Below are 11,982 nucleotides of genomic sequence, written 5' to 3' on the forward strand. Positions count from 1 at the left end.
TTATTTTGGCTTAGCAACTGGAGATCAGAAATATAATTTTGAATCTGAATACATCCGATGGAGAATTTCATTTCAACTCAGGAAATCTAGTCTGAATAATCAGTGGATGTTGTTTTAAACTCCCCATCGGAATTATTCATGTCTTTCAGGGAAGGAAATCTCTCATACCCGAGCCAATCCCTCTGTGATTTCAGTCCCACTGCTGTGGCTGGCTCCATCAGTTTGCAGCAATTTGTGATGGGTAACAAATTAGCAGTGTTATCTAAATCCTGATGGGAAAAAAAACATTTGAAAATATAGGCCCTCAAGTTGGTTCTGCCATTCACCAAAATCACAGCAAATCTGAATTGGAATTGGCAGAAGCAACTTAATTCAGTACTTCTATCAAAGGCCAAAACCCTTTCTAATTCAGGACTTTGAGAAACATTAAATTGTAGTGCCATGCAATGGAACTTTGATACTCATGGATTCATTCACATTGAACATGAAAGTACTCAAAAAATAAGTTTTCAAACGATTGCATACCAAGGTCTAAAAAGTCAACTTTAAAAAATTTCAGTATTGGTGCATTTGCAGTGACCATCATACCGTTACATTTTCTTCCTTCAAAATACATGGCTAGGGGGCAAGAAAATGTGTCAAATGTAGCTCTTTCAAAATAAAACATCCTGTTCAACAACAAGCCCTGTCCCCTAATTACAACATTAGAAACAAATCAAGATATGGACAGACAGAGGTCTTCACTGGTTTGGAATCACGGAGTTGTACAGCTTCAGGACAAACATTTTGCCCATCGATGCTAATTCCACTGAGTTGCCGGTATTGATTCCGCGTCCCTCGACACCCTGCTCATTCAAGAACCTGTCCAGATGCCTCTTAATGTCATTCCTGTTCTTGTCTCCACCACCTCCTCTGTTGGCTCATTCCAGCTACCATCTGGAACGGTTAGCGCCACACTATTACAGCCCCAGCGACTAGGGTTCAAATCCCACGCTCTCTGTAAGGAGTTTGTACGTTCTCCCCGTGTCTCCGTGGGCTTTCCCCTGGGTGTCCAGTTTTCCTCCCACCATTCGAAATGTACAGGGTCTGTAGGTAAATTGGGTGTAATTCAGCATCATGGGTTCATGGGTGAGAAGGGCTTGTCTAAGTTTTTTTTAAAAACCTGATAAAAAAAATTACCCCTCACATCTACTTTAAACCTCCTGCCTTTCATCTTAAACCTATACACTCTAGTTCTAGACATCCCCTACGAAGACCAACAGTTACTCTTCCTGCAACTCTCATAATTCTACACACCTCTATCCTGTCCCCTCTCACAGCGTCCTTTGCTTTTGGAAAAGCAGAGCGGCCGATTTGATTTCTACTGATAACACGCATCAGCAGCACACAGAGGCTCGGAGGAAGCAGCAAGGAGAGGCCACCCCCTGACATGCTACCTACCTCATCAGCCACCCCCTTGCCCTATCTGCAGAGTCACCTTTCAACCTGAAGGGCTATTGGATGGATGTTTTTGAAAACGCTGGCAGGCTTTATTTCGTTACTTGCTTTATTTTACTGTTGTCAATGTTGCGTCAAAGATGCGTCAGCACCATTTTAAGAGAAATTATCAGTCTCCAAGCCTGCTCTGTTTATTACACCTACTATTTCATCTCCGATTATTTGACCCATGATGATGCTGTCCCTTGTCCAAAACAAATCTGTTGCTACCTTGAATATACTTATTAGAGAGAATGGCCACAGATTTGACAGCCTCCTCTTCTAAGAAAGACTGACTTTTCATAGTCTTAAGGGAACATAGATCTTGGCTCCCTTGGGAGAGCATAGTTTTTATCCCAAAATACAAGAAAACTCAAGTCTACAAGACATAGGAGCAGAAATAGGCCATTCAGCATATTGAATCTACCCTGCCATTCAATCATGAGCGGATCCATATTCCCACTTAGTCGCACGACCTGACCTTCCTACCATCATATTTGATGCCCTGGATAATCAAGAACCTGTCTTAAATAAACCCAATGACTTGGCCTCCACAATCGCAAGTGGCAACAAATTCCACAGATTCACCACTCTCTGGCGAAAGAAACTCCTCCGCATCTCTGTTCTAAGCGGCCGCTCTTCAATCCTGAAGTTGTGACCTCCTGTCCTTGACACTCCCATCATAGGAAACAACTTTTCAACATCTATTCCGCTCATGACTTCCAACATGAAAGAACTGCAGATGCTGTAAAAATGTTTGCCACTTCACAAACACTGCCTTACCTGCTAAGATGTTCATGTCTTTTGTCTTTTAATTAAAATCCACATCTTCATTCCCACATCAAGCAATATCTGTAGAAAGAGAATGAAAATTTTAGCTGACAGATGCCTCATCTTCCAATTGAAAATTAACTTGAAAAGGAAATTGAAAATTCCAGAAGAAGCCTGAGGAGATTTGGCATGTCACCAGCATCCCTGAACAATTTCTACAGGTGCAACCTGTCAGGATACTACATCACTGTTTGTTATGGAATCTGCTCCTGCAAAGCTACAAGGAACAACAGAGAATATAGACATTACAACACAGTATAGGCCCTGCAGCCCACAACCTTATGCAAGCTTAAAGAGGTTCAGACAATCACATACATGCCCTCCTCCCCGCCATTATAACTCTTGTTGCCTTGGAAAAGCATCCAACATATTAAAAGACTCATCCCACCCCGGCCTCACTCTCATTCCCCCTCTCCCATCAGAAAAAAGATTCACAAGTGTGAGATCACACACCGCCAGGTTTATGGACAGTTTCTTCCCTGCCATTATCAGACTCATGAATTAATTTCAAGACAGTAAAATGCTGATTTTGCTTTGTACCAGGAACCAAAGTACTGGAGTCTCCCACCTCTCCCTCCCTCCCCCCCCCCCCCCACTACCATTGACGTGATCTACCACGACCATTGTCTGGAGGGCTCACAAACTGGTTGAGGACCCCTACCACTCCACAAACAATATCATCCAGCTACTCCCATCAGGAAAGAGATCCAGGAATATCAGAGGTAGGACCACCAGGCTGAGAAACAGCTTCTTTTTTGAGCACAACATTGTTTGTTACAATTTAAGGTGGTGCATAGAGTACACATGTCCAAAGTCAAATTAACTCACTTTTATTCTGATATTGATCCACCATATGATGAGTGTAAAATCTTTGAAGCTTCATTGATTCATATGTTTTGGGAGTGCTCTTATTTAGAAAATAAATTGGAAAAATATTTTCCAAACTTTGTGATTCTTAAGATCAAATTCCAACCATGCCCTTTAATCAACTTTATTTTGTTTTTCTCAAAAAGGGGGAATATCCTTGACGTCAATCCTAAAGAGAATCTTAACTTTTATCTCGCTAATAGCTAGATAAGCAATTCTAATGAAATGGAAGGCTTACTCTTCACCTACTCATACTCAATGGTTACATATTATGTCTTACTTAAATTTAGATAGAATAGATACAACATTAAAGATATAAAGTTTGAATTTGATAAGATATGGGGCCCATTCATGGATTATTAGCATAACTTGAAGAATTAAGCTGTACGGATGCTCCAGAGACTCCCTGTCTGGTACATGAAAGTTGTTATTCATTTGATATCTTGATAATTTATACAAGAGGGAGGGGTTAGATTAGTAGGGGGTATTTAAAAAAAAATCTTTGTTAATAGAGATAATGATGGGATTATTATGGATCAGATCACAGAATAAGATGAAAATACCTTTTTAAAATTTTTTAAAATATATTGTATCTTATCTATTCTTTATTCAGTTCTAATTTTGGATGTGTATAATATGACTCATTTTATGTTATTAATTAAAAGACCATGTGCATAGGGTTTCATCTATTAAATAAAGAAAAAGTTTCTTCCCATGTGCAGTGAGACTGTTGAGTGACTGATAAACTGCTCATATAAATGCTGAGACTACTATTTAACAATATTTTTTTAAAAATCGATGTATAAATGTACTACACATGTATTGATCATATGCGTGTTTGCCTGTTATTACACCAAGAACTGGAGAAGGCTATTTCGTTGGGCCTACTTGTACAAACAGGTGATAATAAACTTGAACCAACTGATCACTCTCTAATTCTGCAGTTTCATACTGTCTTTACTTGTTGCATTACATAGGGTTTGTCTAACTGGCAAAACAACCTCTACCACTGCTTCTTGATGCACTTGAAATCAACTTGAACTTGGAATGTCACTCAATTCCTCTTCCCAACAGTGTTGCTTCCCAATGGTTTTGGTTTTTATTTCAGATTTCCAGCACATGCTTTTTTTTTGTAATGTCTGGTCTCAATCAAATGGTAACTTGTATGCCCTAGAGAAGCAATATCCCTACACCATTAACTTGGAAAACTTTGCTGAAACTACCTGGTGCATGCCAAGGGATGGTTGGTCACTCAGACTTATTAAACCTGCCTGATCTCTCAAGGTCAAGATGCACCTGTGTCCCTTTCTCATTGAGATTCGCACACTTGTTACCTTGAGAAAGGACCTGTTAATTTCTTTGTAGCTGCCATTCTGAATAACATTGGTTGAATATAGGCAGAAAATTAGATTGCTCCTTTTACGGTATAAACTTGTTATTACTCTATCTCTTGACAGCTGCAAAGAAAATCTACTTCCATCTGAAATAAATCTTGTTCAAACACAATCATGAACATTTCATTGCTCTTGGATTTCAGAATCAAAATGAGTTCATGAAGGAATGAGCTCATTCAAATATTATTGAACTCAGCTCACTCATCAAATTTCAGTTTACTGTCAATTATTATTGAAATCTCACTAGAATGGATACTCTAGGCATTTAAAAAAAAAAGCTTCAGGGGCAGAGCTAAGTGTCAGTAAACTCTTGACTGTAGCTAAGAACCTGAATAGAAAACTAATGTTCACCGCATTAAGAGGGTCATAACTAAAAAAAAGGCCCACAACTCTAAAGTAAGCTATCAAAAATGATTTTTGGAAACAGGAAGTTCAATGAACATCTCACTTAGAAGATCTTCGAGTTACACAGCAAAGAAACAAGTTCCTTGGCTGACTGTATCTACGCCACATTTTATTCGTCCCACGCGCCCATTAAGTTCCTCCAGATTCAACCAACTGCACATGTGGGGAAGTTTACAATGGCCAATTAATCTACCAACTAGCATAAAGCATTGGTGAGACTTCACTTTGAAGCATCGTGAAGAGTGTTGGGCTCCTCATTTAAGTAAGGATGTGCTGATGTTGGTGAGGGTTTAGAGGAGGTTCACTAAGATAATCCTGAGAATCAAAGGGTTATCCCATGAGGAGTGTTTGACAGCTCTCGGCTTGTACTAGTTGGAATTTAGGTGAATGAGGTGACATCTGATTGAAACATTTAAAAATGTTCAAAAGCACAAGCAGTAATGTATAAAGGTTGTTTCCCATGGTGGGGAATCCAGGACAAGAGGATTTAAGGATGTTCACTTAGAACAGAGATGCAGAAAAATGCCTTCAGCCAGAGAATGATAAATCTGTGGAATTTATTCTGACAGGCCATTGTGGAGGTCAGGTCACTGGGTGTACTTAAAGCAAAGATTGATAGATTCTTGATTAGCCAGGGTTTCAAAGATTATAGGGAAAAGGCTAGGCAGTGGGGCTGAGTGGGAAAATGGATCAACTCATGATTAAATGGCAGGGCAAACTCGATGGGCTGAATGGTTCATTTCTGCTCCTTACATCTTATGACATGGGATGTGGGAGGGCACTCAGAGGTCACAATATCAACATCCTTTGAATATTTTATTTTTGATTTTTATAGTCAAAAATTTAAACAATTCCCCCTCCCCCCCCCCCCCCCCCCCCCCACATCCAATACAACTGCAAATACGATCATATAAATTATACATATAAAAATACTGGTGGGGTCAACGGCCCCTATAGAAACATTGGAAAAAAACAACCAAGGTGCGCACAGTCAACATCGACTCCAGAGCCACAATACCTCAGGACAATAGTGGACAACAATACCTCCACTTGAATACCACTTACCATTCTCTGCCAGTACACAAAAATGCTGGAAAAACTTAGTGGGTCACTTAGCATCTACAGAAAGTGAAAGGTAGTCGATGTTTTGGGCTTGATCCCTGCTTCAGGAGCACTGTAAAGGCACTGTGCTGTCTGCTATGCCGACCCCACAATTAGCATAGCGCTCAGCGCAACGCCTTAACAGCACCAGTGATCAGGTCAGGGGTTCGAATCCTGCGACGTCTGTAAGGAATTTGTATTCTCCATGTCTGTGTGGGGTTTTTTTCCCCCCAGGGGCTCTGGTTTCCTCCCACCATCCAAACATATTGGGGTTGTAGGTTAATTGGGCGGCAAGAAATGCCATATTTGTGCTGTATGTCTAAACTTAAATTTACAAAATTGGAAAAAAAACCTCCGTTGCCCACTAACTTTTCTGCTGGGGTTCCCTGTGGTGCACAGTTGTGAAAGTGCCCAGTTGTACGTCATGTAGACCTCAAACAGCTTGTGCAAAGATGTTGGGATGCTATCCTAAATATTAGCTCACTAAATTAAGTGGTGGGGCTCCACCTTAAACAATGGATATTTATTACATTCAGAAGACATGAATTTTTACTTTCAAATTACCAGTTGCAGTTACCGAGTGAATGTATGTAGAGTGTTTATGACCACCATAACTCCAGGAATGTCCAGCTGGTCAGTCAGTATACAAACTGTTGACTATGCACAATGTTCCACAGGGACCAGATGGGCTGAATCACCTGCCCTTACAGAGTACAGGGATAATCTTCTCAATTTCAGCTCACGCAGCAAACTGTCCCAATTTCCTTGCTACTGTTTTGCAGTATGTAGATTGGGAATACAATAGCCATGCTCCATCTGACTCCTTGCCCTGCTCTCAGGTTCCCCAGAGAGCCCATGTACATGGCACAACTTGGAGAGACAGGAGCCAGAAGTTAACGTCGTTGTGGGGAGTCCATCCAATAGCTTATAATTCGATGACTGTAGATTGGAAAAAAGGAAGCTGAGCACATACTCAAGAGGAAAGCTAATGATATTTTCAGGCTTGCATGCATTCACAGCACCACCGGCTTTCGGTTAGTTTATTAAATGGTTACTTAGCTGAATGGATCAGGCCACAGGCAGAGAACAGTTTTTATTCAGTGGGATACTCCTTGCATCCACTTTGTAAACAGAGGTCAATATCATTCTCTTCATTACTACAAAATTAGTATCACTCTAAATCAATTAGATGAACAGATTAATCAATGCTCTGAGCATGGATAATTGTGAATTAATTATACAAAGATGTGAATTCACAATTCAGTGCACAGAAACTGTGTCCAGTTGAGGTTTTTCTTGTGCGGTTGCAGCCTGAGCAGCCCCTTTGCTCGGAGTTGTTTGATCTTCTGTTGGAGATTACGTAGCCTTCCGAACATCCCCAGTATGCGTGATTAAGTGGGGGCAGTAGTTCAGGTTGTGTGATTGGCAATTCCACCAAAACAGAGCTTCCCAAGAAAATCCTGATTGCATTCATGGACAAAGTCATTGTTTCTCTCAGATTAAAGTCAAGTCACATTTATCATTCATACCGTGCTCACAGGATAAAGACAAGATAGTGTTTCTCCAGGACACAGAACGTGTGAACCTCCAGGAAGATTAATGACCACAGTTTGCACACACTCAAGTTATGTAGAAGAATTTTGCAAATGCGAATTGGGGGTGGGGGCAGGGAGTGGAAGGAGGATTGAAACACCCACAAGAGCAACAGGGTTATGTGAGTAACAAAGAATTCTGGAAACAAAGGCATGCTAGTGCATTTATTACCAATGCCTCAACTACCATTAACGTGCTTCCTGTTACCACCAGATTTCCTTTCATCCCTTCATTCTTCTACAATAAGACCATAAGAGATTGGAGCAGATTTAGGCAATTTAGCCCATGAAGTCTATCCCACCATTTCATCATGGCTAACTTCCTATCTTTTTTTAATCCCATTCCCCAGCCTTCCCCCATAATCCTAGATTCCCTTCTTAAGAAATGATCCATCTTAAATTCCCAAAGCAACAAATTCCACAGATCAACACCCACTGATTAAAGAAATTCTTCATTTTTGTTCTAAAGGGACATTTGTATTCTGAGGCTAGGGCCTCTGGTCCAACTTCCCGAACCTAGGAAACATCTTCACATCCACTCTATCCAGGCCTTTCAGTATCAAATGGGTTTCAATCAGATGCCCGCTCATACTTCTAAACTCCAGCAAGTACAATCCCAGAAATCATAACGCTCCTCACAGATTATCAATAGCGTTCTGCCATCTTCCATGGCACTCGGGGAACCTGTGAGCAAGGAACTCTGCCTGCTATTGTATTCCCAATCTACATGTTGCAAAGTAGTGGCAAGGAAACTGGGACAATTTGCCACATGAGGTGAGATTGAGCAAATCATCTATCCCTGTATTCTGTAGGAAAATGTCATTCAGCCCGTCTGCTCCTTGTGAAGCATTGTAGACACTCAATAGGTGAATATTATGGCAGAGGGGGAACTTATTAATTACGGGAGTAGAACAGAGAAGGGTGATCAGGAAAGCATGGTAAATAGGACCAACCTCATCAAGGATAAAGTTTGTGGTTAATCTTCAGCTGATAGACGCAACAGGAGCTATAGAAAAAAAACCCCAAAAACTGCAGATTTTGGAATCTTGAGCAAATAATGAGATACTGGAGGAATTCATTGTGGTTAAAAACTAAAATCATCATTCAGTGTCCAAGGTTGGGACTGAACCCATGTCACGGGAGCAAGGAGGCAGCAGCACAAACTGGATCATCCTCTTTGCATTTGATCAGTTAAATCTATCACACTAATTAGTGAGTGATTCAGTAAACAAATTCAGTTGGTGCATTTACTGCAGGAAAACTCTGCAATATATGTGTAATTGGGGAGTTAGTATTCATTCCTCTTTTCATTATATGTTCATGATTCGCAAGAAAGCAGTGGCTCTCAAGACTTATCTTGCCATGATTCAACAGCAAATATCAAATGCAAGAAATATCCAGTTAAAAATGAAAGGTTAATCTGAAATATTGAATACAGAATTAATTTCATCTGAAAGCCAGTTTACATAATAGCAGGTAATAATTTTAAAAATGTTTACATAATTTGCCAGCAGAAAGGTTGCAGCTTCAATATACAATATACATTGTGCCCTTTTGGGGAGGAAAGGGTGGGAGGGGAGAAGTACCAATAAAATGTAGTCATTTATAAATAGCTTCGAATGAAGTGCACAATAAATGAAACTTACCCTTCTCCTGCAGTTGTCAAGGTAAAGGGCACTGCAATTATGAGTTAAAAGGAAATAATGCAGAGATTTCCTGACCTGGTGGTTAAAACTATTCAATGACATGTGGTCTTCACATGTTGTTGCTTGCTTGTGAAGACTTCTGTCAACACATTAACATGTACAAACAAATTGAAAATGTAGAAGTCACTACAATGGATGCCGGTTAAAACTGATGTTGAACTAAAAGGACTGATTAGTCACAAGTTTGGCTGTGGTGACATCATCAGTCATGAAGATGTTTGAAGAGACAAGAAAATTTGCAGATGCTGGGATCTCGTGCCATCCACAGGAAAGTAAAAGGCAGGCATCATTTCAGGCCCAAATCCTTTGCCAGGAATGGAAAAAAATGGCCAAAACAGCAATGCAGGAAAACTTAGCCTAGAAGGCTGCTGAACCAACAGATATTCTGGACCCATCCTATATTATTCCCATTCACACTCCCATCATGTGCGTGGAATAAAAAAAATACTCCAGCAAACCTGGTGAGTTTCATGTGAAACCTGGTATTCTTGAAACAGGATCAAGAACCCCAGTTTGACAATGGGAGCAAAGGGACAGGGGCCCTGCGAATTTAAAGGTTGTACAGGAACAAATACCTGGTTAGATCACAAGATAAAGGAGCAGAAGTAGGCCCATTGAGTTTGCTCTGCTATTCCTGAGTTGATCCATCCACCCACTCCCCAGCTTTCTCCCCGCAATCTGTGATGCCCTGACTTGTCAAATACCTGTCAATCTCTGCCTTAAATACACCCAATGACTTCACTTTCATGGCCACCTGTGACAAGTTCCACAGACTCATGACCTTGACTAAAGCATTTTTTTTTTGCATATTTTAAATTGATATTTTTATCCTAAAATTATGCCCTCTTGTCCTAAAAAATCCCCCATCAAGGGGAACATCCTACATCTACTGTCCAGGCCTTTCAGCATTCAAAATGCTTCTTTTTGAGTTTCCCCCTCATCCTTCTGTATTCCAGAGTACAGTCCAAGAGCCAACAATCTTTCCTCTCATATACTAATCCTTCCAAAGGCAAACTAGAATGATTTTGGAACAACCAGCTGGCAGTTATTTTGGAATTTCACTTTCTCGATTTTCACTGCTCAGCTCAATAGCTTGTTTATTTTTACTCAACATCCACAATCACTCAGAAACCAAGTAACCCACAAATCAAAACAAGCTATCAAAATATGAACATTAACATTACAATCCCAAGAAAGGCATCGATGACTCAGTTTATTTACTGCTTGGACTACATCTCAATTCCCAATTAGTTGTGTGGACTTGTTGCTACTTGCAGCTACATGTAGCTGTCATCTGAATTCACTTATTTTAACTAGGTTGAGGACCTTTCTATTACAATACAAAATGCTCTAAAATTGCCTGCAATTGCAACTTTTAAAAGAAATTACAATTGATCAATATACTATAATCTATGGACGGTTAAGGCACAAAATAGCTCAATAAATGCAGAGCAAGATTCAAGTTGAATATTTTTTCTGTATTGCACAGATTGTTTACATTTCTTCATTTGTTTGCATGTGTAGTCAGGTTTGTTTTTACACTACCAATAAGCAGTAATTCTGCCTTCCCACAGAGAAATAGAATCTCAGGGTTGTATGTGATGCTATGTATATACTGACAATACATCTGAATTTGAAATTAGTATTCTACCAGTTTTGAAAGTTAAACATCCTCTGAACTGCAGCCTGGAATTACATCATGGTAGTGTTTTGATGGAAAGGCAATGCAAAATGCCAAAGCAGCACAAGTCAGTGTTTTACCTCATGCAGAAGGCAACAAGGCACATCACACAAGCCCTGGAATTTCTAAGCAGGATGCAATAACCTCTGATTACCTGCATCATTGTGTTCTTTAGCTCATCAAAGAAAGTAGGATTTGTAGACGAGCTACAGGTAACGAAGACATCTCCAAGATGCTGGGGTATAGTGCAGTACATCAAAGTACAGGAGGAACTTAGGTCATGCATCCATGGAAAGTAAAAGGCAGTCGACATTTTGGACCCGATCCCTTCTTCAGGAGTGCTGGAAATCAGGCAGATGCCCAAATGAGGTGGGAAGGGTGCACTGGTTCGTAGGCAATAGGTGAATACAGGTGGGAGAGGAAAGATAAAGCAACTGCAAGCATTCCCAGTAAACAATCAACAGCCAAACCATAAAGCATACCACAGTGCATTTTGGGCTCAATTCAGACATACAGCCTCAAGGTTGGAAACTTGCTTGTAATTTAGAAACAAGACTGAAATATTTTGGTTGCAATACAACTTTTGAATGGTATGAAATAATTCTACAAAGTAGAACTTATAATGTTAAAACAATTAATTGTTACTGTGATAAAATTCCACTGATCTTCCAATACACAATTTTGGGTATCTGTGGTTGTCAACCTTATTTTCAATGCCTTGGAACATCAAAAGAAGTGGCAATGCTCAAACAAATTTTCCCTCAATTATACAACAAGCTTGTAAATTTCCAACAGGAGGCCAGAAAGGAGACATTTTAAAAGAAATTTAAAATCTACTCATCAATCTCCTCTGGCATTAATCTATAGTTTAAAATATGATTTGGAAGATTAGAACTAGGAGAATGTACAGAAATTGTCCCATTCAATTA

General features: G+C 40.0%; 1 long non-coding RNA gene across 1 annotated transcript; it reads right to left on the bottom strand.

The window, feature by feature from the left end:
- Window positions 1-570: 570 nt before the first annotated feature.
- LOC138741878 (uncharacterized) lies at window positions 571-9,493 on the bottom strand. Its single transcript, XR_011343840.1, has 3 exons — window positions 9,313-9,493; window positions 2,260-2,328; window positions 571-1,086 (listed from the first exon to the last, which is right to left on the bottom strand). It is a non-coding gene; the product is annotated as an uncharacterized lncRNA (long non-coding RNA).
- Between the last annotated feature and the right edge of the window lie 2,489 nt (window positions 9,494-11,982).

Source organism: Narcine bancroftii, chromosome 8 (genome assembly GCF_036971445.1).
Source record: "Narcine bancroftii isolate sNarBan1 chromosome 8, sNarBan1.hap1, whole genome shotgun sequence".
Classification (NCBI taxonomy): Eukaryota; Metazoa; Chordata; class Chondrichthyes; order Torpediniformes; family Narcinidae; genus Narcine; species Narcine bancroftii.